Source organism: Podarcis raffonei, chromosome 11 (genome assembly GCF_027172205.1).
Source record: "Podarcis raffonei isolate rPodRaf1 chromosome 11, rPodRaf1.pri, whole genome shotgun sequence".
Taxonomy (NCBI): domain Eukaryota; kingdom Metazoa; phylum Chordata; class Lepidosauria; order Squamata; family Lacertidae; genus Podarcis; species Podarcis raffonei.
In genome coordinates this window covers 23,041,105-23,063,846 of record NC_070612.1, presented here as the reverse complement: position 1 = coordinate 23,063,846, position 22,742 = coordinate 23,041,105, and the positions used below count along the sequence as shown (strand labels likewise).

The following is a 22,742-nucleotide window of genomic DNA, read 5'->3' as shown; positions in this document are numbered from 1 at the left end:
GCTGAAGATGCTGGTGACCTCTGGCCACATTGTTGGGGGGTGTAGAGAGTTAGATTCTAGCAACATACAGAAGGCTAGAAGTTCCAAAATCCTGGTCTACATGCTGTAATTGGTATGCATGGGCCCTGTATTTCCACAAAGGGTTTGGCTGGGGGGGGGGGCTAGAAATAGAAAAAGAGCTGCATAATGGATGGAGAAATAGCTATCATACTTCTCATTTTGACTAGATCTTTCGAAGCTCTTTCTCTCTGTTGTCCTTTTTCTTTCTGGAAAGCCTAATATGCTTTCACATTCAGCAATATGCCCTAAAGATATTAAACTGGTGGTTTAGCAACCAATAATGCCAAATAGCTGCAAATGGACAAGTAAGCTGAATGAAGTTGGATTGCTGTCGTGATTCCTCTACCTACAGGAAAGGCTGAAACCACAACTTGGCTAGTTTTCAAATTCTTTGGCTAAAAAGCATTTTTGGCCAAACCTGACAAGTCTTCCCATATGAGAAGAAACATGAGATTCAAACAGCCAATGTGAAACAGGAGTGGAATGCATTGTTTTTTCATTTACCTATATGCAAACCAAGTAACATAAGACTCCACAGTAAGGTGGATTGAAACAATGGAATATTTGTACTATGTACGTTTTGGTATCTATCCAAATAAAGTACCATATCAGTCACTTGAATAGGATTTTTGCCTAAGGAACTTTGTCCTTAATGCTTTTACTTTTCTTTTTACTTGGTTGTATACAACCCATGGTATTTTAAAGTCATACCCAGAGGAGACACACTGAAACTTAAGCCTTTTGACTTCAATAGATCTATGCTGAGTATGACTTTGTGGGATACAGCCCCATGTTTATTATTGTTTCCTTTGAAGTAAATTCCATTTAACTTTTCAATTACATGCTTTGATTCCCTCCCCCTGCCTATTCAGCTATGCTCCCATGCTTACCAGGTAGGTATGAAATATTAGGATTAAAATCATTAGAGGGTTTTTAAAAGGTGCTCCGGTATTCTAGAACACTTTGAGGATTGTGAACATTTTTAAAAATATGTTTTCGATCCTGTGGTGTCAAAGCTTCCCAGTTGACTTTCTCCCCACATTCTGATGGCCACAGAGGTTTGGGATGCAGAGAGATCGCCACCCCCTCCATCTCTGATCACTCTTTCTTTGGGCAGAGGATGTGGGGGAGAAATATAGTGCCTCCATATGAATTACACTACTTCGTTTTTGCTAATGAACAGTGGCCCATGGAAAGCCATCAAATGCCTGATGCCAGTTGAAAATAGGACGGAGAACTTCATGTCCTAAATAATGGTCACAGCTAAACGAAGTCTGCAACACTCTCCTTGACTCAGGCAGCAGCAGCAGCAGCATGCTTCTTTCAGTGAATCATAGAACAGTAGAATTGGAAGAGACGAGGGTTATCTAGTCCAACTCCCTGCAATGCCCAACGTGGTACTCAAACCCCTGACCCTGAGATTAAGAGTCTCATGCTCCATTAAATTACTCTGAACAGGGCTTTGAGAACAGTTTAACTGCATCCAGTGCCACATAACACTGTCCTGTTACAAAAACTGGTTGGCCTTTTGTTCCTTCTGCATTTTGGCCTAAGAACTCTCTTGTATGGACCGAGTTTTTCAAATATAGGTTGAAATCAGTTTTCTCCTTCAACTCTGGCTGATCGTGAACTTCATCATCTCCATAATCTCTAGAATCCACTTTTTGAGCTGGAATTGGTGGATTCCTGAAATCATGCCCCAGAGAGGTTGACTGTGCGAGAGGTACTATAGCTTCATGTTCTTCACTGCACAAAACCTCATGGTTGGCCATCAAGAAGTCTGAGGTAACATCAGTCTGGTTCAACCAGGTTTCAAGGGTCAGCAAGTGTAATTCATCATGATCCTTTCCACAAGGATCTACCCTCAAAACACTGAGTGTCTCTTTCTCAGAGGGTGAGTTTCTCAACATTGTCTTCTCCTGGGAGGGGAAAAAGAGAAAGAAAGAGGATGTAAAGTTAAGTAATTAAGTTCCTCTTCGGTCTTTACCAAAAGAAAAAAACGATTAAGTCTCCAAAATTTGCAGAAACTTTGAAAGTGAATGAGTCCTTCCCTTTTGGAATCTTGCAAACGAACTACAAGTAAGCCTGCAGATGAGCAACTGTCCATCTGTTACACTCATAATCTCACATTCTTTGAATGATCCTCAAAGTAATATGAGTGCAGCCTGCTTGCTAATAATCAATACCATGGAAGCAAAAAGGAAAAGTCTCATTAACAAGTCTGTTCTGTCCTCCTTCATTCTAAGGAGCAGATGCTGCCAGGTGGCATTTTCCATTCACTTGACTTCTCAACCTCACTATAATGTGCCCTAGTCCAGCCTGACTAACCTTTTTTGGCCCTAGAATCACCTCTCTCAAGGAAAGGCTGGAAGCAAAATTCAATTTTGTTTACATTTTAATGAGAAGCTACCCAGTTCACATTTGTCCTTAGAAATTCACACTTGTCCAAATTTTGCAATGCAGTTTTCTAGTCAAGTAATGTGTACAAAAATGCATAAAAATGCACACATTGTTGAATATAATATGCAAAAATGCATTATATTGGGGAAATTGCTTACAAAAATGTGTATATTATTCAGAACTGCTTACAACAATGAGTTTATCAGGGGAAATTCACAATGAAATGTTGACTAATCTTAATGAGGTTTTTTATTTTTATTTTAATTGCAATTTTCTCTAAAGAAATGTAGAGAACTGAATCTAAGATTGGAAAAATTTACCCATCCCTTTATGAGGGCCACAGTCCAGCAAGTAAGCATGCCCTTGACCTCTCAGAGGCTTTTGACACTATTGGCTATGGTGTTCTTCTGGTGCAACTCAAGGAGGTGGGAGTTGAAGGTACTGCATTACAGTACAGTGGTTCCATTCCTACCTGCAGGGTCACAGCCAGAAAGTAGTTCTAGGAGGCTGTTCCTCGGCCCTGTGGCTTTTGATTTGTGCAGTCAGGCAAGGGTCCATTCTGTCTTATGTGCTTTCATGTGCATGCACACTTCTTCAGATCCCACATAAGCTTTATATAAGCTTTTATATAAGCTTTATATTGATAGCAAATGTCTATCCCTATTGGGGATAGGTGTTGCATCTTTCAGAGGGAGTAATTCTGACTTTTTCCAGTAGTAGTACTGTGAGATTTGCAAATTGCTTCCAAGGCAAAATCACTTGGATTTCTGCTGAACCTAATGCTTCAGTTGGTTCAAATCCATTAGTGGTCCCTAGAACATAATCAAATCACACCTTGTGGGATCACTTTCAAAGGTTGCAGTCTGAATATGTGGGCAGGACACTTGTGCCAGTGAGGCTGACAATGTGCTCTCCTGATCCCTACCCATCATGGCTGATAAAATCAGGACAGGATTTACTGAATGGGTCAAGAGTGTGGTTAATGCCTCATTACAGGAGAGAGTTATGTCCATCACTCTGAAGGTTATCCCCCCTGAGGTCCTCCAAGGTTTTAGAAAACTACCATCCAGTGTCTTAATATTCCCTGCACATATGCCTGGAGGAAGCAGACTACATAGATCTATTCCAATCTGGTTTCAGGTCCAGTTTTAACACTGAAACAGCTTAAAACATCCTTTATTAAAATATGCCATCCTCTTGGCTGCCCTTGACCTCTCAGAGGCTTTTGACACTATTGGCTATGGTGTTCTTCTGGTGCAACTCAAGGAGGTGGGAGTTGAAGGTACTGCATTACAGTACAGTGGTTCCATTCCTACCTGCAGGGTCACAGCCAGAAAGTAGTTCTAGGAGGCTGTTCCTCGGCCCTGTGGCTTTTGATTTGTGCAGTCAGGCAAGGGTCCATTCTGTCTTATGCCAGTCAACATTCTGTATGAAACTGTTGGGGACTGTCCTTTGAGGATTTGGCACAGTACCATCGCTATGCCAGCAATAAACAGCTCTACCTCTCCATTCTATCTGAATCCGGAGAGGCTGTGAAAGTGCTGGACCAGTGCCTTGAAGCAATGATATAGCTAAATTCCTAAAACCGCTGAAAGAGAAACTTTAAAAAAAACAGCAAGAGCTCTTGCTGCAAATTCCTTCTCATAAGAATGGTGTGGTAGAAAAAGGAATAAGTGCCACAGCAAATATAATGTGAAGCAGTACGGATCTAGCTCCAAGGGATACTTAATCTACTTGGGTCTTTTATGATGAAGGGAGAAGGTTCCATCTGCTTAAGAACCCTGTCTCTACCTCCTGCTCCACATGAATTGCAGTACACATTAATTTGTGTGCTTTCACATGTTAAGACTATAAGCTTGGGATATTTTTTAAGACAGTGGAGGCTAAATTTCAGAATCCTGGTTTCAGACAAGGAGTGTGAACTCCTTTGAAAACTAGGCAGCTGCTTGAAACTAGTACTGGGCCAAAGTAGTGCCCAGCCAAATTTCATAGGTTTGAAGGATTGAGGGCAGAGTGAAATCTCTGCAAAGACTGCATTACTTATCACTAGGTGGCAGACTTCAAAAAGTATAAGAGCTTTCTTTAACAACAACAAATCCAGGTCACCATTCTAGCCATTTTCTTGTATAGGGAAGACCCCTGGGAACACTGCTACATCTTTATAATGCCTTTAATTTATTGTTTAAAAAACAATAGAGAAGGGGAGAGAACCCTTTGCTGCATTGTAATGTACAATTACATTACAGCTCTTGCTGGTTTTTTTTAAAGTTTCCCTTTCAGCGGTTTTAGGAATTTAGCTATATCATTGCTTCAAGACACTGGTCCAGCACTTTCACAGCCTCTCCGGATTCAGGACGCGGGTGGCGCTGTGGGTAAAACCTCAGCGTCTAGGACTTGCCGATCGTATGGTCGGCGGTTCGAATCCCTGCGGCGGGGTGAGCTCCCGTCGTTCGGTCCCAGCTCCTGCCCACCTAGCAGTTCGAAAGCACTCTTAAGTGCAAGTAGATAAATAGGTACCGCTTTATAGCGGGAAGGTAAACGGTGTTTCCATGTGCTGCGCTGGTGCTGGCTCGCCAGAGCAGCTTCGTCACGCTGGCCACGTGACCCAGAAGTGTCTCCGGACAGCGCTGGCCCCCGGCCTCTTAAGCGAGATGGGCGCACAACCCCAGAGTCGGTCACGACTGGCCCGTACGGGCAGGGGTACTTTTACCTTTGCCTTTAATGTACAATAGAGCTTTCTGAAATTAACCTTATCTGACCCCCTCAAAATACCCATATCATTTCTGTTACAATTGTAATTTCCTCTTGCCTATGGCATGTGATCAAAATAGAACCCAACTCAGTTAACCTCCTATCAACCTATGGAAATAGGACAATTGGTAGCTTAGCTTTCGTAGGTGGTGAGAGTTTAACTGGATACAATACCTGACCTGAAACACACACACACACACACACACATATATATATATTGATGCTTGTTATCAACATACTTCAGGATTGCAAAAAGAATGATGCAACGTAAGAATTATTATAAAGTATAGTTACTTTCTCTCTCTTGATAAGATGTTTAGCTTCATAAGCTTTCTCAGTTTTTTAAGCAGGCAAAAAACACTAAATGGAGGGTGGAGAGAATAGTGACTAAACAATAGTGTAATTTGAATTTAAGTTCTTTATCACAATTTCATGTTTTCTGCTAATGAGGGTCATTCAAACAAAACATCTAAATTTGCCATGCTGATTTTGAGAGAGAGCTAGAAAATTCAGTATAGTGAATGTTGTTTATTCACTAGTAGCACTTCTTAAAGCCCAGTTTCATTTTGACAGGTTCCTCTTGAAGACACAGCAACACACAGAGATTCCTTCTTCATTCAAGACCTCAGACCAAACACAAAATATGTGTTTCAGCTGCGTTGTGTAACTAGTTGGGGAGAGCACTGGAGTGACTGGAGTAAAGAAGTAGTTGGGTTCACAGCTGAAGATAGTAAGTAAGATTCCAAACTTCTCCAGTTTGTTCCGAATTGTCAAAATGTGTTTCTGATTAAAAGGTTTCTACACAATAAATATGTATACATATGTGTAATAACTATGATACAATATAATGCAATTTGCCATTTAAATCATGAGTAGCAAACAAATTAACAAGTTTTCTTCCTTCTCTTACCTTGACCAAATTTGTCAATTTTACCATTTGAACTGTAAATCATCCCTGTATCTCAGAGGGTTGGTCCCCCCCCCCCCCCAGTTATAGCTGATTACCATATGGCCAGCTGCTAATAAGTACAGTAGGCCTATAACTTACAAGCATTTACCTTGTGTACATTCAGCTTTGCATGCTTGACAAAATAATAATATAATAATTAAAAAGGGGAACCCGGGATATTCCCAGGGGAACTGAAGGAGGCTGTGGTGCGCCCGCTCTTAAAGAAAACATCATTAGATCCCTTAGATCTATCCAATTACCGCCGGGTTTTGAATCTTCCATTCCTGGGTAAGGTGATTGAGAGAGCGGTTGCTGAACAGCTTGGCAGGTTTCTGGATGAAACATTAGCTCTGGATCCATTCCAGTCTGGCTTCCACACTGGTCATGGGACCGAGATGGCTCTGGTCGCCCTAACAGATGATCTCCGCAGGCAGCTGGATCGAGGCGGGTCTGGGCTGCTGATTCTTCTAGACCTGTCAGCAGCCTTTGACATGGTCGATCACGAACTCCTGGACCACTGCCTTGCTGACGTGGGGATCCAGGCCACAGTCCTTCAATGTCTGCGCTCATTTCTCTCTGGTCGGGGACAGAGGGTGGTGCTTGGGGGGGGGATTGTCATCGCGCCACTCCTTGGTGTGTGGAGTGCCTCAGGGTGCGATACTCTCCCCGATGCTTTTGAACATCTTTATGCGCCCCCTCGCTCGGCTTGTCCAGAGTTTTGGGCTGGGTTGCCATCAGTATGCCGATGACACCCAACTCTATCTGTTGATGGATGGGCATCCTGACTCGGCCCCAGACACACTGACCAGATGTCTGGAAGCTGTGGCTGGATGGTTACGTGGGAGCCGGTTGAAGTTAAATCCTTCGAAGACAGAGGTCCTCTGGCTGGGACGGGACGATATGGGATTGAGGGGGCAACTCCCAACTCTTGCAGGGGTGCAATTAGTGTCAGCACCGTCCGTTAAGAGTTTGGGTGTAATCTTCGATACCTCCCTCTCTATGGAGGCGCAGATTACAGCTATAACAAAGGCAGCATTTTTTCATCTCCGCCAAGCTAAGCAGTAGGCTCCTTATCTCTCTCACCCTGACCTAGCCACTGTGATCCATGTGACGGTCACCTCCAGACTGGATTATTGTAACTCGCTCTACGTGGGGCTGCCCTTGAGACTGACCCAGAAACTCCAGCGGGTGCAGAATGCCGTGGCGAGACTCCTTATGGGGTCTTCGCTGCGAGATCACATTCATCCGGTACTATACCAGCTGCACTGGCTCCCGGTGGAGTACAGGATCAGGTTTAAGGTGCTGGTTTTAACCTTTAAAGCCCTATACGGCCTAGGACCCTCGTACCTACGGGACCGCCTCTCCTGGTATGCCCCACAGAGGAACCTACGGTCTGCAAATTAAAACATCCTGAAGGTCCCAGGCCACAGAGAGGTTAGGCTGGCCTCAACTAGAGCCAGGGCTTTTTCGGCTGCGGCTCCAATCTGGTGGAACGCTCTGTCACAAGAGACTAGGGCCCTGCGGGACTTGACATCTTTCCGCAGGGCCTGCAAGACAGAGTTGTTCCACCAGGCCTTTGGTTAGGGCTCAGCCTGACTCCCTCCTCTGGCAACCTGCACAGAATTTTGCTTAACGGTTGCCATCAATTTGATTTTAATTAATTTTTATAATTGAAATGTTTTTAGAATGTTGGATTATTTGATTGTTTGATTATTTGATTGTTGTTAGCAGCCCTGAGCCCGGCTTCGGCTGGGGAGGGCAGGATATAAATTAAATTTATTATTATTATTATTATAACCAGGAAGAAAGACTTTGGCAATTCCACTCACCATTGCACCCAATGTGTTTTGACTATATACAATTTCGGCTTTAGGCATGATTCCCAAAACGTAACCCTCACATGAGTTGAGGGCTTACTGTGAACCACCAGCTCTCTTATCTTCTGACAGAATCAGATCTTTGACACAATCAAATAGAGTAACTATTGGGTTCTAATGTCCTCTATTTCACAGATTACCAACATACAAAAAAGATTTTATTTTTGGAGAAGACCAAATTGTTACCTGTCTGTATTTTAGCATTAATTCTACAACATACTTGATTTGAACCCCTATAAATGTGGTTTAAACCTTAAGAGATTAAGAACTAACAAAAATGGTTTATAAAACAATTATTCTAAGTTGATATTGAGAGTTTGATTTGGAACATGTTTCCAGAGCTATTGACATGTTCATTGATACTTGAAACACCAACTCTTATTCTCATTTGGATTGGTAGTTAGTACAAGATAAATCAAAATCCATGAACATGCTGTACGTATTCCTAAAAAACTTATTCTAGAAATAAAAAAAAATTATAATGACTTTCTGTACCCACTTTCTTATCTTCCCCACTCCCTTACTATATTCCTAACTGGTGGTGAGTAAAAAGTTTGGGCCTTTTAGCCCTCCTGGGTCTGTCTTTCCTTCAGATCACACAACTATGATCCTTACTTCAGAAAAGCTGTAGGAGCCTCCCAGCCACTTTTCCTAGGTGCTTGTCCCAAATCATGGAGGTGATATCAGCAGACACATGCCCGGCTGTATGTCACAGCCAACCATTGGATGACTAGACGGCTGCTATTCTTCATGCTCCATCTACTGCAGCAAAGCACTTGTGAATATATATATAGGCTTGAATCTTTTTCAGTACCCTACATATATATTAAAGAAAAATGAATAGTGGGCTAAATAAACATGATTCTTAAAAGAGATGTTTGTCTTTATCAGAACCAACTAAAGGACCAGATCTGTGGAGGAAGATTAGTCCTGTTCACTCACCAGAAAACTGGACTCTGGTGCTGATCTGGAAGGTAAATAGTACCAAATTTACTACACCCTGAATGTCTGATTTCCTGATGTTCTCACTAATATCTGTCATCTGCACTCAAACATAATTCCTGTTATATGTAAACTCGTGATACCATAACACATACTACTGTAAACACTTTCTTCTAGGTGCTAGCTTCTTTCACAACATATTGCACTCAGGATATATTGAAGTGTAAGATATGCACACGTGTAGCTTATAAAGTAAAAGACTCGTGTATGTCACATTTGCTACTTGTCCGTTTTTAAAATAAACAGGGATGAAGATCTTATGCTTTCTTAGTCCTTGCTTCTGCAAACTGCAAGTTGTACAGGTATATATGTGCCCTTCTCTGTAAACATGGCACACATGGATGTAGTTTCTGGATAACGGTTCTGTGAAATACTGCTTGAGAATTGTCCATGTTTAGCTTATGAGGCAAAATAATTTTGAGTGGAGTAATTTATTCTCTTTGAACAAAGCTTTAACACGTAAGCCTGATCTCAGCAAGTTACAAGATAGTGTGTTCCTGTCATAATGGATGAGAAGCATGAAATTATGTTAGTTGGAGCATTGTGCCCAAGGCCAGATGGTAAATATCATGGCTGAGTAGGACTTTGGAAAAGGTATCATGCATAGCTCTGTAGTAGACACGCTTTGCATAAAAAAGGATCCTTGTACAATATTGGTTAGGATCTTGGTTAGCAAGTCCAAGAAAGGCTCTGCCTTAGACATTGGTGAGCTGCAGCTCATCAGAATAGAAGGTTCTGGCATAAGTGACCCCTAAAGGTCTTACTCTCATTAGCTAATCTCAGGTGTTCACATATAAACTGTCAAATAAAACAGATCTTTTTCTATTTTGGACAGGAGTTAAATCCTTCTGAAGCTAATGGAATAATTTTGAAATACGATGTATCTATCTTGGGAAAGCCACCACTTCATTTTCAACAGCAATTCTACAGTCTGAACACCACACAGCTGACTCTAAATGTAGAAAATGGGACATATGAAGTGAGAATTAAAGCATCGAACAGTGTGGGTGAATCTCCTGCATCAGTTTTGCTGATCCCAGCAACTAACTCAAGAGGTAAGTTTTCCTACATGGCATTGAGTATATATTCCACTTTTTTGGCTACTTCACACATCCCATTAGAAGAGTTGCATGTAAGTTTAAACTAAATGGTCAACCACAACACTTAAGTGAATGCTACAGAAAAGTTTGTGCTGCACTCCTTCCTTGCTCCTGCTGCATGGTGAACAAAAAAACTTTGGCTTTTCATGTCATCTGAGCCCAGGTCCTTGGTTTGTATCTTGCTATACAAACTAGGAGCAGCAGCCAAGGTTTGTGCTTGCTGCTTGTCGTTTGTTAGGGGAGAAACAAACCTCAAGCCTGAGTTTGGAAGACACAACAAAGCCAGAGAAGTAGAGCAAGAACTTTTTAGCCACATGTTGCACATTCACACTAAATCATAGTTCGTTTCTAACTGTGGTTTAATGTGATGTGTAAACTGGATCCCCACAAGAGGAGGAAATATTTCAAACTTACTGAAGGATATCAGCCTTTCAGTTTCTGTTTGTTTTCAAATTAGCATTCCATCTGTCCAGTTCATTTTATTTTATTGCATGTATAATGCACCTTTCTTCTGTCATGGAACCAAAAATGGCGTACATGGTTCCAGACCATCTAGGTATTTGCCATACCCAGAACTGCTTAGCTTCAGCCATAAGGTGGCTTCAGATAATGCTGCTGCTTCCTCATCAGATCTCTTTTCTTTTAACTTAAGATCCAGGAGCTTTACAGGATAGCTTCTAAATGTTTCTGACTTATTTAAGGCAGTGTAGGCATTAGTAAATGGAAGCAAGCTTGTGAGACTTGGCATCTTCATTCTAACTTAGACTATTAGCAAAGCAAATAGAAAATACCAATACAGATTATTTATTATGAAGTCATAACCCGCAACAAAATAAAACCAATAATCCTACAAGCATCTGTCATGGATGCTTTAGCTGAGATTCATGCATTGCAGGGGGTTGGACTAGATGACCCCTGCCATGTCTTTAAAATTTATGAATCTATGATAAGTAAAATACTATAACATACAAATACATTAAAATGGGTTGTAATGCTTACAGCCCCATTCTACAGAAGTCTATAGGTAAGAGGAACAAGTGGGGATTACATATCTAGTATCTGTAAGACTTCCTCTGAAATACGTGGCACCACCTAACAACTGAAACAGGAATAAGTACATATTAAAAACATCTTTTCTTCCCTTACTATATACTGCTATATTTATATGGCAATTTCTCAGTGTGGTGGACCTGACCACTAACAGGTCATTTTTATTTTCTGCTTTCGGCCATTGCAGCACAGTAGCTATCAAGGAGCAATGAAAACTTTATTAAACGTGCTTCAGAATGTAAACATTTGAATTCTCTTTGGGTGTCAAAACTTGATTGAATTGCAACTTACCTTTGATGCTGTTTGATCTGTGACCTTGGGCGTCTGCTCAGGCTTTATTAACATTTTGTTGTAGTGAAATATAATTACAACTCTCCGACAACCCCTTTTAGTTTTATAATGTTTGAAATGTTATTCTTTTAGAAATAAAAATACTAATTTGACAGTATGTTTATGGTCATTTCAGCTCCTGTGAAAAATCTTACAGCATTTCCTAAAGATGACAAGCTCTGGGTAGAGTGGATAGCTCCTAAAACTGATGTTAATAGATACATAATTGAATGGTATGAAGAGTGTGACAATTTGACATGTGCTAGTGAATGGCAACAGGAGTCTGGAACGAAAAATCACACATTTTTAAGAGGTAACTCTCAATATTTATAAACTCTTGGATATTTGTAGAGTATGCAAACTTTTTTTATACCTTAAAGAAATGTGATTTTGGGGTTTTTTTAGATAAAAAGGCACTTGTAATTTGACATCTTTTTAAATATAAAAGAAATATAAATATGTCTGTAATATCTGATATTTTTAGTGAGTCTCTAAGCTCCTGTCACACATGGGGAGGAATTCCTTTAGGGCACTTTTCATAGGTTGAGAGAGATGAATTCAATGTTACATCATGCCAGTTTTGTCCTTTTGTGAAGTCTATCAGTGTGTGTGCCCTTCTTTGCCAATGCCTGAACTCTGAATAAAATCAGTCTCCCTTTCATCATAGTCCAGAGGTGATCCTGCTTCTCATCCCTTTTGTGTCAAGGGAACATATTGAAGCCTGCAAGAGAGACAACAGAGCTGAGTAGCTACACTAACAACAGATGGGAAAACAGACCTTGGGTGTCGCAGCTATGCCAAGAGTACATTTAGTTTCTTCAGGATTACAGTTTTCCAGTATAGTTAAGAAACTCTCTAACACTGCATTTACTAGGTAGCTTCAAAGATTTTTGTGGAGAATTCTGTTCTGTCCCCACCCATGGATAGCTTGGTCATCGCAACCCCAAAAAGTTCCCTTTTAGACATTTCAGATAGAGAATAAGTATGAAACATTTGCACAATCACTTGCCAGCATGTCCTGTATAGCATCCAAGATTCATTCAGATGTATTTTAGAATAGCTTCTAGGCTGTTCAGCTGACTTTCCACGTGTTTAGAGTATTTGTACCCCACTCTTCGGCTGAAAATGCTGCTGGAGTGGAAATGAAGGGATTTGATTAAAGCTATGGAGGAAATTGATGAACTAGTGTTCAAAATGGAAATGTCGGTGGATCTATATATTTGAGAATATGCAAATCTGATTTTTAAAATTATTTCCTTAGGAGGCATAAAGCCACGGAAAAGCTATAAAATAAGTGTGTATCCATTATATTCAAATGGTCAAGGAGAAGAAAGATCAATACAAGCATACCTTGAAGAAGATGGTACGTTTAAAGCACCAGAATTTCTCTTGCATGATGGTAGCCAAAAACGTCTTCGGACTTCTGCATCAATAGGTGGCATGACTGCATTGGGCAGATGGTGTTTTCTGAGAAATTAACTCGCATTGTGCAGCTAGCTTAAGGGTTGGCCAAACCAGATTCATGTGGTCATATGGTTTCTATTTTTAATGTGATAAGTAAAGAAAGAAACCTCCAGAGTCTTTAGCTTTCTTCTGACGTGACTAGTGATCTAGTGTTTACTCATGTGCTCCTCTCCCCTTTGCTCTGGAAATATTTATGAAAATCTGTGATAAATGGCCTATACTTTTTAAATGTGGAGGTTTTTTTTACTTTTTACTTCTCTGTACATAGTTATTAATATACGGGCTCTTATTATGCAAATCTTGTTGTCTTTGTTATTATAATAATTTATTAGAAATCTCAACAAAATATAGACTTTGAAAATTAAAGGTTCTTCTTTTCTTACAATACAATCAGACATAGTATGTCATTTACCAGTATACCTTCAGGCTTGTTCCATATTAAAACAGAAAAAACAGCATTTTAATATAACAAACTTAAAAGATAAGCAATTATCTAGAATTTGCTCTTCAAAATTAATTTTTCAATATTTTCCACTAATAGCACCTGCTATAGGTCCCACTGTTCGCACAGCAAAAGTTGGAAAAACTGATGCCCTTATTGAATGGGAACCTCTTTCAGTAGAAGAACAGAATGGATTTATCAAATACTACAATATAATTTACAGAACAGCTACTGGAAATGAAACGGGTAATTGAGTTTTGCTTATCATGTATAAATATGATTCAACTGAGATTACTTTTTCTAAAGGTATTTTAAGACTTACTTTGCCTTTTTCTCTACCCAAACTCCAGACATTTTAAGTTAGCATTTATGTCTGCAGCAGCATCATAATGTATAGTGATGTGGCACAAGTGTAGTAATTGCTATACCTCATTATGCATATGTTTTTTGCTGGCTCATATTTCTGGGAACAGTTTTTTTCTTTTAAAAAATCATTCCTTTTGACTGTGATCTATAGGAACTTTCAGTCATAAATTAAGTACACTTCCTTCCAATTACTGAGTCAGCTCTCTTTTAGCATTTTACAACTTCCGTGAAATATATAAAAAGCTCTTCAAGCTTTCATATCCTGACAAGCATAATATGCTCTATGTGAGCTTGTTTTGGTGATCTGGAGGTTGCAGTTGACGTAGAATGCAGAGGATACCTCTTGAATAGTGGGGCACTGGAAAGTCATTAGGCATTAAAGCATCTGAGTGCTTGCTGACTTTTCTGCAGCCTTTTGTGCACAGCACCAGCTGCTCATTTTGACTAATGAGTAGCATAATCTAAATATCTTACCTCCTCCCATGTGCTCTACCACAGCCCCGAAAGATAAATGGAGAACATGCCCATTTGCCAAGATAGTAAGGTATCTCAGCAAATACTTTTTCATAGATTTATGCCTTGGAGTTTCTTCAAACCTTTTCATTTGATAGAGAGGAGGGTTTCTCCACACCTGCAGAAAGAAGGGGGAGCTTGTGGCCTGCTTCAGAAGTAACATTAAACCATGGTTTTGTACTACATGGATAAGCAGAAACACAAGCAAGCCATGGGTGATCGCTCTCCTCTTCTCCAGTGTTGACTGCAAAGGGTTTGAAAGCACTTCATGTTTTAAAGAAACTTAGGTTTATCATTGTTTCTAAACAACGGAAATGCTGGTTGGTGTAACATATAATTTGTTAAAAACAAACTAAGATCAAATTGTGGTTCCTGATCTTGGTTTGTATAGTTTAACTAACGAGTTTCACCAGTTCAGGTCTAATGATATTTCGGTTAGTTTAAAAAAAAACTGGAGGGGATGTTTCCGGTCTTCTTGTAGTCATGTCTGGAGAAGGAAGTGGGGGGGGGGAGAATACATGAGGCTGAAACTTGCTTCTGCTCACATAACACTAAGTGCTTAGCATTTTGTAGAACCAGTGTTCTCAGAGCAAACTTCATTATTGGTGTGTTAAATATTTTTGTTTAAAAACACTTTTGAAGTTTGATCTTAAAGAAAGTGAAACATACATTATTTTACACTTCCTTTAAATTTTTAATTTATTGAAATGAAGGTCACAAACTTCTAACAAGATCTCTGTTTACACTTTCACTTCTTTTCTAGTAGAGTATTGAACTTGAAACAAGTACTGCTTATTTGGTGATAGAGGTGTTATAGAAGAGTTTTATATACCAGGCATGCAAGTTGAAGTACAGTCTTCACATTTTCTTTTTATTTGAATCATGAAAATTATAACTCATGGGTAAAACTGGTTTTGCTTGTATAGTGTTAATACAAGAGCTGTCTACTGTTTTATATCATGCATATCAAATGGGTGATTTTCATTTCCAGTTGTGTTTGTGGACCCTTCTAAAACGGAGTACCCACTGTCGTCCTTATCAAGTGACACTTTATATATGGTGCAAGTAGCAGCATACACAAAAAACGGAGGGAAAAGGGGCCCCGCTTTTACATTTACTACAAAGAAATTTGGTAAGTTCTTACATAAAATGTTTAATATGTTTAATTGTTGAACTGCTCAGGACCTAGTATGAGTTGGTAGTGCCACATGTCTAGTTTTATACTTCGTTTAACCTTAAGTAGTACTCTGGGACTGTATTCCACACTTGATAACCCTCACTTAATCATCAAAAGCAACCATTGGTCTCATCTGAAAGGTGGCTTTGGTGGCTGTCCATTCATCATGTGATGCCATCTAGTGCCCAATGACAGAAATGGCACTTGAAGTCAAAGCATCCGCTTAAAAGAACTGGAAGGAATAGAATACCTGTGCATTGACTGAGTGCATTCCCTGTCTTTGGACACTAGGTGGCATCACACCACACAGGTTGGATGGACACTCACTGAAAACATGAATTAAGATGGGTCAATATTACATGTTTTCTCACCTCTGCATATTACCTAGAGATACCTTTTTACATTATCTTCACATACTTAAGAGAGGGTTTTTTGAGTGGCTGTATCCGGGCTTTGGAACTCCTTACAGCGGAGGCTCATAGACCTAGCCCCCTTGTTGATAGCCTTCTGTTGGCAGGCAAAGCCCTTATGTAAGTGGGCATTTGGCCTGCCAGGGTGGATTTGTTCTGCCATATTGCTGTAATTCATGTTCTCAATTAGTTGTCCTTTCTTACGTTTTAAATCTGCTCTTCCTTTCTTTTGATATTTTAATTGTATTACTGCTTATTTTGTGTGGATCAGTTACTTTTTGTTCTGGATTTTATTGTTAGTCACCTTAGGCTTTGCCTTATTATTTATTTTTAAGTAGGGCAAAAGTGTAACAAAATAGAAGAATTTGCTTATTATGCCTTAAACCTCATCTAAATCATTTAAACTTTTTTTTTCTCAAGCAAAGAAGACTAGGGTCAGGTTCTGAAAGACTTACTTTATACTAATGGATTTCATATGATTTTAAAATATGGTTGTACTAAGCACAGCAATTTTAGGAAGGTATTAAAAACATCTAACATTTTGTCTTTTACCTTTTAGCGGAAGGAGAAATTGAAGCAATTGTTGTCCCTGTGTGCCTAGCAATCCTGCTATTTACTCTTTTAGGTGTATTATTTTGCTTCAACAAACGAGATAGGTAAGCATCCTTATTTCAGTACATTGCATGGATAATATGCTGTATTAACACTGAAAGAGGTATTAGGCAAAAGTTCTGAGTTTGCTCTGATTTGTTAAACTGGGACTTGGATTTTTTTTCCCCAACCTCAGGGCTGCATTTCCTCATGGGCAGTCTTGGGGCAGGGAGGGGCTGCTGCTTGACACTGGTGGAGACAAAATGCCAGAGAAACAGATGTTGTTCTTTGGATAATAGGCTACATTGCAGCCATGCAAATGGCAGAACTCTGTACACTCATATCTCTCCATCCAGGCAAGCAAGGGCAACTGTCACAATTCAAGGGCATGTACCAGCCAGGCAACAGCAGTGGAGAGCACAGGGTCAGGGAAAGGGGTATAGCTTGGGGTGGATCCCATGTTCACATTCAGGCCCTGAGCCTGACATTCCCCACCCCTGCTTTTTGTAATCCTACAGAAAGAATTTGTAACACTTCACATATTTTAGGTGTGTGTGTATGTGTGTGTGTGTGTAATAATTTACATATTACCTTTCAGCTCTTGAAAGTACCCTCAAGACAGTTCATAGCATTAAAACAGCTGATGAGCAGATTCACAACATGGTTGGAATTAAAGCAAGTCCGAATCCTTTAGTTTTAACCCACCTGCCTAAACATTGTTGGAGTGGGGGAGTACAGTTATCTCCTTTTAAGCGAATGTTCCACAGCTAGGGTGCTGCAGCAGCGAAGGCCATTCCATATCCTAGCCAGCCACGCCTCCTATGGAGATGGCACATGGAGCAGTGCATCTGGCTGGGCTGTGGAACAGAACCTTCTTAGTTGTGTCATGGATTGCATGCATTTGTTTAGAAAGAAAGAAAACAGACTTTTGTAGTTTCGGGGCCTTATTGCTCCTTCCTTTTACAGCCATAGTGATGCTAAGTAAGGAAAACATTCCAACCTGGCCCAGTACAAGTCTCTCCTGGCTTCCTTTTCTCAGTCGGAGCTGCCCTCACTGTGAAGCTGAAAGAGGCTGGCAGTGGTTTTCCAGATCTAGCATCAGACCTAGAATACTTGAAACATCTTCTGTCTGCATAATCTTTTCCCCTATTCACAAGGTGTGGCCAAGACCACAGGATCCCTGCTCACCTATATACAGAGCTCAAAAATCATAACATTAAGAATCTGAAAGTTGGAGCTTAACATTGGTGTAAGTTTTATCAGTAGGCACTTGCAATTGCAATGCAATGACTTGTCTCTTGATCCTTTGCCAGCATCAAGAAGCACATCTGGCCTAACGTGCCTGATCCTTCTAAGAGTGTTATTGCCCAGTGGTCACCACAAACGCCATCAAAGGTAAAAACAAAAACTGAAGTACTTTGTCATCTTCATCATTGTTTATTTGTATGCTGCCTTTCCACAGTTAAACCACTAATGTGGCAGTAGGATGCAACTGTCCTAAGCAAAAGGATAGTAATGGTTGGGAAAGGGAAGTGAAAACAGGCTAGAAATAACATATTTTATTGTGGAATTTAATAGCATCCATTCTTGGGATATGAGTATCACAAAAATTCTTCATAGTCCAACAGTAACTGTGACTTTCTGTTTAAAACAGGACTTGCATTAACAGAAACCAAAACTGAGAAACGGAGTCTTCAGAAAAGTGTAGAGATGTTACAAGTTGCTCCAGAAATTAGTAGCTGAAAAAGTGTTGTATTGCGAGGGAAAATATGAGTGGAGAGTGGCTTCTTGGCACTTGACCTCTGCTACAAGTACAGAAAGAAGGGGAATAATAACTTGACACTTAAGGAAAAAGGGCATTTCAGATATTAGGACCAGAACGAGTGTTCACCGCCAGGTGCACTCTTGCACCCTTGAAGTAATAAATATGAATGCCTTTAGGGCAGAGGTGAACAGAAGATAGATAACGAATTTCAGGTAGATCTTTGGATAGTTTTTAGAAGATTACTGATGTTGCTGCAAACGGCTGGAGATCAGAAAGCAACTTTTCCTTTTGGATAGCACTGCTGAAATAAACTGGGGGGGGGGGTTCGGAACAGAGAGCTCATTTCTGGTAATGAAAAATTCTTGGGCTGAGAGGCACTCAGAGGTGCTCTCGTCTTCAATTCTAAGAACACCTCTGCCCCTCTTTCTAATCCACTGAATTGTGCTTGGCTCCAGCTGGTGGATCTGTGGGGTCTGAGAAAAATCCAAGATCCTGCAGGCTTGAAATCTGCCTACTCTTTTAGGGAATGTGGAGATTGCTACAACAAACTCTCATGTATTGAGATTTAAAGATGAAAAATAAAAAGGAATACCCAGTTAGATGCAAGCTCCAGGACTTCTCATTTGAAAAGTTGTGGAAGAGGGAATTATTGTTGCATTTTTGTATCAGTAAACCAAAATGTCAGACAAATATATTGACTGTATACAAAAATGTAAGTGGTAAGTTTCTCAATTAAAAAAAAATCCTTACGTGATAGAAAACATGGAAGAAACTTAATATTTTTAATCCTTTAAGTAGAAATAATTAATTTGCTATCCGGGAGAGAATCCAATTTTATATACAGAACCTTTTGAACCATGTTTGGGGAATAATGCAAATACGGCAGTAGCACTGTTGTGAACTTTGAATAATTCAGTATTTAGGCGAGAGGGCGTTAAAGCCAAAAGACTGAATTGGAGCTGCACTAACTCGCTGTTCAAGTAGCTATAAGTCCTAGAAGGCTTTTTGAGTGCATGCTAATGACAGCATAATATAGATCCTGAACATAGTTAATCAAGTTGCATCATTTAAAGGTAGCATTAATTAAATCTGTTTTTTTCCTTAGCATTTTCATCATTCCAAAGATCAGATATATCCAGAAGGCAGCTTTACTGATGTCAGTGTGGTTGAAATTGACAAGAAGTCATTTTCCGAACAGGATCCTAAGCCTTTTGACTTGCTTAGAAAGGAGAAAAATGCCTCCGAAGGGCACAGCAGTGGTATAGGGGGGTCATCCTGCATGTCTTCTCCTCGACAAAGCGTTTCTGACAGCGATGAAGGCGAACCTGCTCAAAATACTTCCAGCACTGTGCAGTATTCAACTGTTGTACCCAATGGCTACCGGGACCAGATACCTTCAGTCCAAGTCTTTTCAAGGTCTGAGTCAACGCAGCCTCTACTAGACTCGGAGGAGAGGCCCGAAGATCCGCCAGTGCTGGGAAGCGACAACTCAACACCAAGACATCGCTATTTCAAACAGAATTGTAATAACGATGATACAGTCACGGATGAGCCTCATTTGGATGGGGCAAAACAGATTTCTCCAATAAATGAGGAAGATGCTGCTGGACCTCAGACTTTGCAAATGTGTAGCTCTGGCCCAGATGAACATGATGTTGCCTTAGCAGGTGCTTTCCACCCAAGCCCCAAAGGACTAGCTGCAGAGTTTGAAACAATGAGAACAAATGCAGTGACAGAGGATGAGGTCCCAAAGTGTTACTTACCACAGACTGTAAAGCAGGGTGGTTATATGCCCCAGTGAGGAGACACTGCCACCAGTAGATACTGTTACATTATTGGTTCTGATAAGTTAAACTGTTTTTTTAATCTTGCTTCTGCTGAACAATTCAGGTTCATTTATGGAAGAAAACGTGGACAACATGGGTTTGCGGACTTTGATTTAAGTTGGAAGTTTCCACCCGTTTTTGCAGAAATATTCCTTCACACACTACATGTCACTCAACTTCTCAGGCAAATTAGTTGCCATTCAGTTTTCTTCTGGGGCATCACACTTCTTTTAAAGTAAAATGGAACACACCTCGTTTTGTTAGAGGTAAAGGCATAGAGATGGAGACTGACTGTGAATACCTTCTTACAGGATGAAGAGATTAGTGTATTATATTATGAAATGTGCTCTTTTCATCAACTTTGTTGTCAGCTTTGTAAAAGTACAGTGTTTTATACTGGAACAACTGTGCTTTAAAAATAATCTGGAGACCAAATCTGTGGCCAAACCTATGGCAGAATCAAAATATTAGATGGCATCTAATATTCCCAGATTAATGGACCAGAAACACTTCGTTTGGAAATGTGCCCTCCTTGCCAGTCAAGAACTACAAGCCAGTGGAGTGAGATATTTACATGAATCATGACTATCAAAATACTATTAACGTCAAATGCCAGTATTTCATACCCTTCCTGTCTTGCAAATTGAGCCAAATCTACTGCCGTTTAAACACTTTTAGAACTCATAACCTGTGCACTTATAAGTGCACTTTTTTGCTTTTTATCAGGATAGACTTGGGTGAAGTAAACATATTTAATAATAGATAATGAAGTTATATAGTAAGTGTGTTTTTAAGGGGGAAAGTCCACTGCTCTTTCTGACTGCCAATGCCAGGTTCAAGTATTCCCTGCTGCCATTATTAATTCGTAGAGCAGAAGAAAACTGCATAGCCATGGCGGACCCACAAAGACATCTTGAAGAACTGCAATATTGGCACTCTGCATGGAGGGTTTTCTCTTTCGCCAATGAATAAATCTAGAAACATTTCTTGCAGATTCTGTTTGTATTTAATATAAAATCATTAAGTTGAGACTGATTTTTGAAGCAATCCAAAAGTACTACAATTGTTTTAACAGGAAATAAAAGTTAATTTGATTCTTCCTCAACATTTTAACTATGGTAGTGATTGTGTTTTGAAATCTCAGTGGCTTTTACTTTATAAGCTCTTGCACTGTAATTGGTGGCTATGAAGATCAGCCAGCCAGTCTCTTAAGAATGAATAGCTGTAAAACACATTTTAATGTTTTAAGGGTTTCTTCTATAAAAACAATTGATTACAGCAATGTTCTTGGAGTTCATAAATTATAATAATGAATTTGTGCCATAACCACCTCCAGACTTGTTTTTTTTTTTTATGTTGAGCTAATAGATTTACAGGGACGCGGGTGGCGCTGTGGGTTAAAGCCTCAGCGCCTAGGACTTGCCGATCGAAAGGTCGGCGGTTCGAATCCCCGCAGCGGGGTGCGCTCCCGTTGTTCGGTCCCAGCGCCTGCCAACCTAGCAGTTCGAAAGCACCTTCGGGTGCAAGTAGATAAATAGGGACCGCTTACCAGCGGGAAGGTAAAAGGCGTTCCGTGTGCTGCGCTGGCTCGCCAGATGCAGCTTGTCACGCTGGCCACGTGACCCAGAAGCGTCTGCGGACAGCGCTGGCCCCCCCGGCCTATAGAGTGAGATGGGCGCACAACCCTAGAGTCTGGCAAGACTGGCCCGTACGGGCAGGGGTACCTTTACCTTTACCTTAATAGATTTACTCTTCACCTGCTTGTAGTGCATGGCTCCTTAATGCCACTTTTATGATGCAGTTATACTTCATCCAGTGCTCTAAAAATGTAATGAATGCCAACAATATTCAGTCCATAGTTTATTGTGATTTTTCTATTTTTCAGAAACAAATCTTCCCAAGATTTATTTTGGGGGAAAGCAAAGTTAACACTGTGAATAGTGTTCTGGGTGCTTAATTAAACCCGCAATCCTAACACCTTACCTGGGAGTAAGCCCCATTGTGCTTTTTGAACTTGTCCTATCCAGGCCTCAGTAAAATAAATGTAAGTTTCTCAGTGGCAAAAGCAGTCTGTTGTGACCATAATACAGTCGTCTTGTATGGTATCACAAGTGTCAGAATCCCATTTTATTGATTGAGCTGTCTGTCTTCATGTTAGTCTCCAACACAGACAATCACCTTACTTCATTACAGTTAAATATAGTTTAAAACACGTTGTTTGAAGTTTAGACTTCGCCTTTCCTTTGGCAAGCTTACCTCACCAAAATTTAAAAATATTTTAAAATAAAATTAAAAAATAGTTCTTCAGTGGAAGTACTCATGAAAAGTTTTATTGAGCATTTTCAAAAGTTTGTCACAGGGTATGGTATGAGACAACATGGAACTATACCTTGCTAAAGCTTAGTAGGTTTAGGTCTGCTCTGTCCTGAATGGGGACTACCTAAGAGTCATGTGTGCCTTGCCTTGGGTTCCATAAAGAAAGAAAGGCAAGCTATAAATTGTTTTCCTTCTCTAGTACTCTAAATGCGCTATCCCTCTTGGTGATTTGTTATGCAGAACACAGAGTATTGTCTTGACATTTATTTGGGAGGGGCTGTCTCAATCAAATCAATGCCACTAACAGTGCAATCTTATACATGTCTACTTAAAAATAAGCTCCCAGGTGTGTA

The 22,742-nt window shown here is 40.2% G+C and overlaps 1 pseudogene; it reads left to right on the top strand.

Moving 5' to 3' along the window:
- Positions 1–5,468: 5,468 nt before the first annotated feature.
- LOC128423685 (interleukin-6 receptor subunit beta-like) lies at positions 5,469–21,402 on the top strand (annotated as a pseudogene).
- Positions 21,403–22,742: the final 1,340 nt, after the last annotated feature.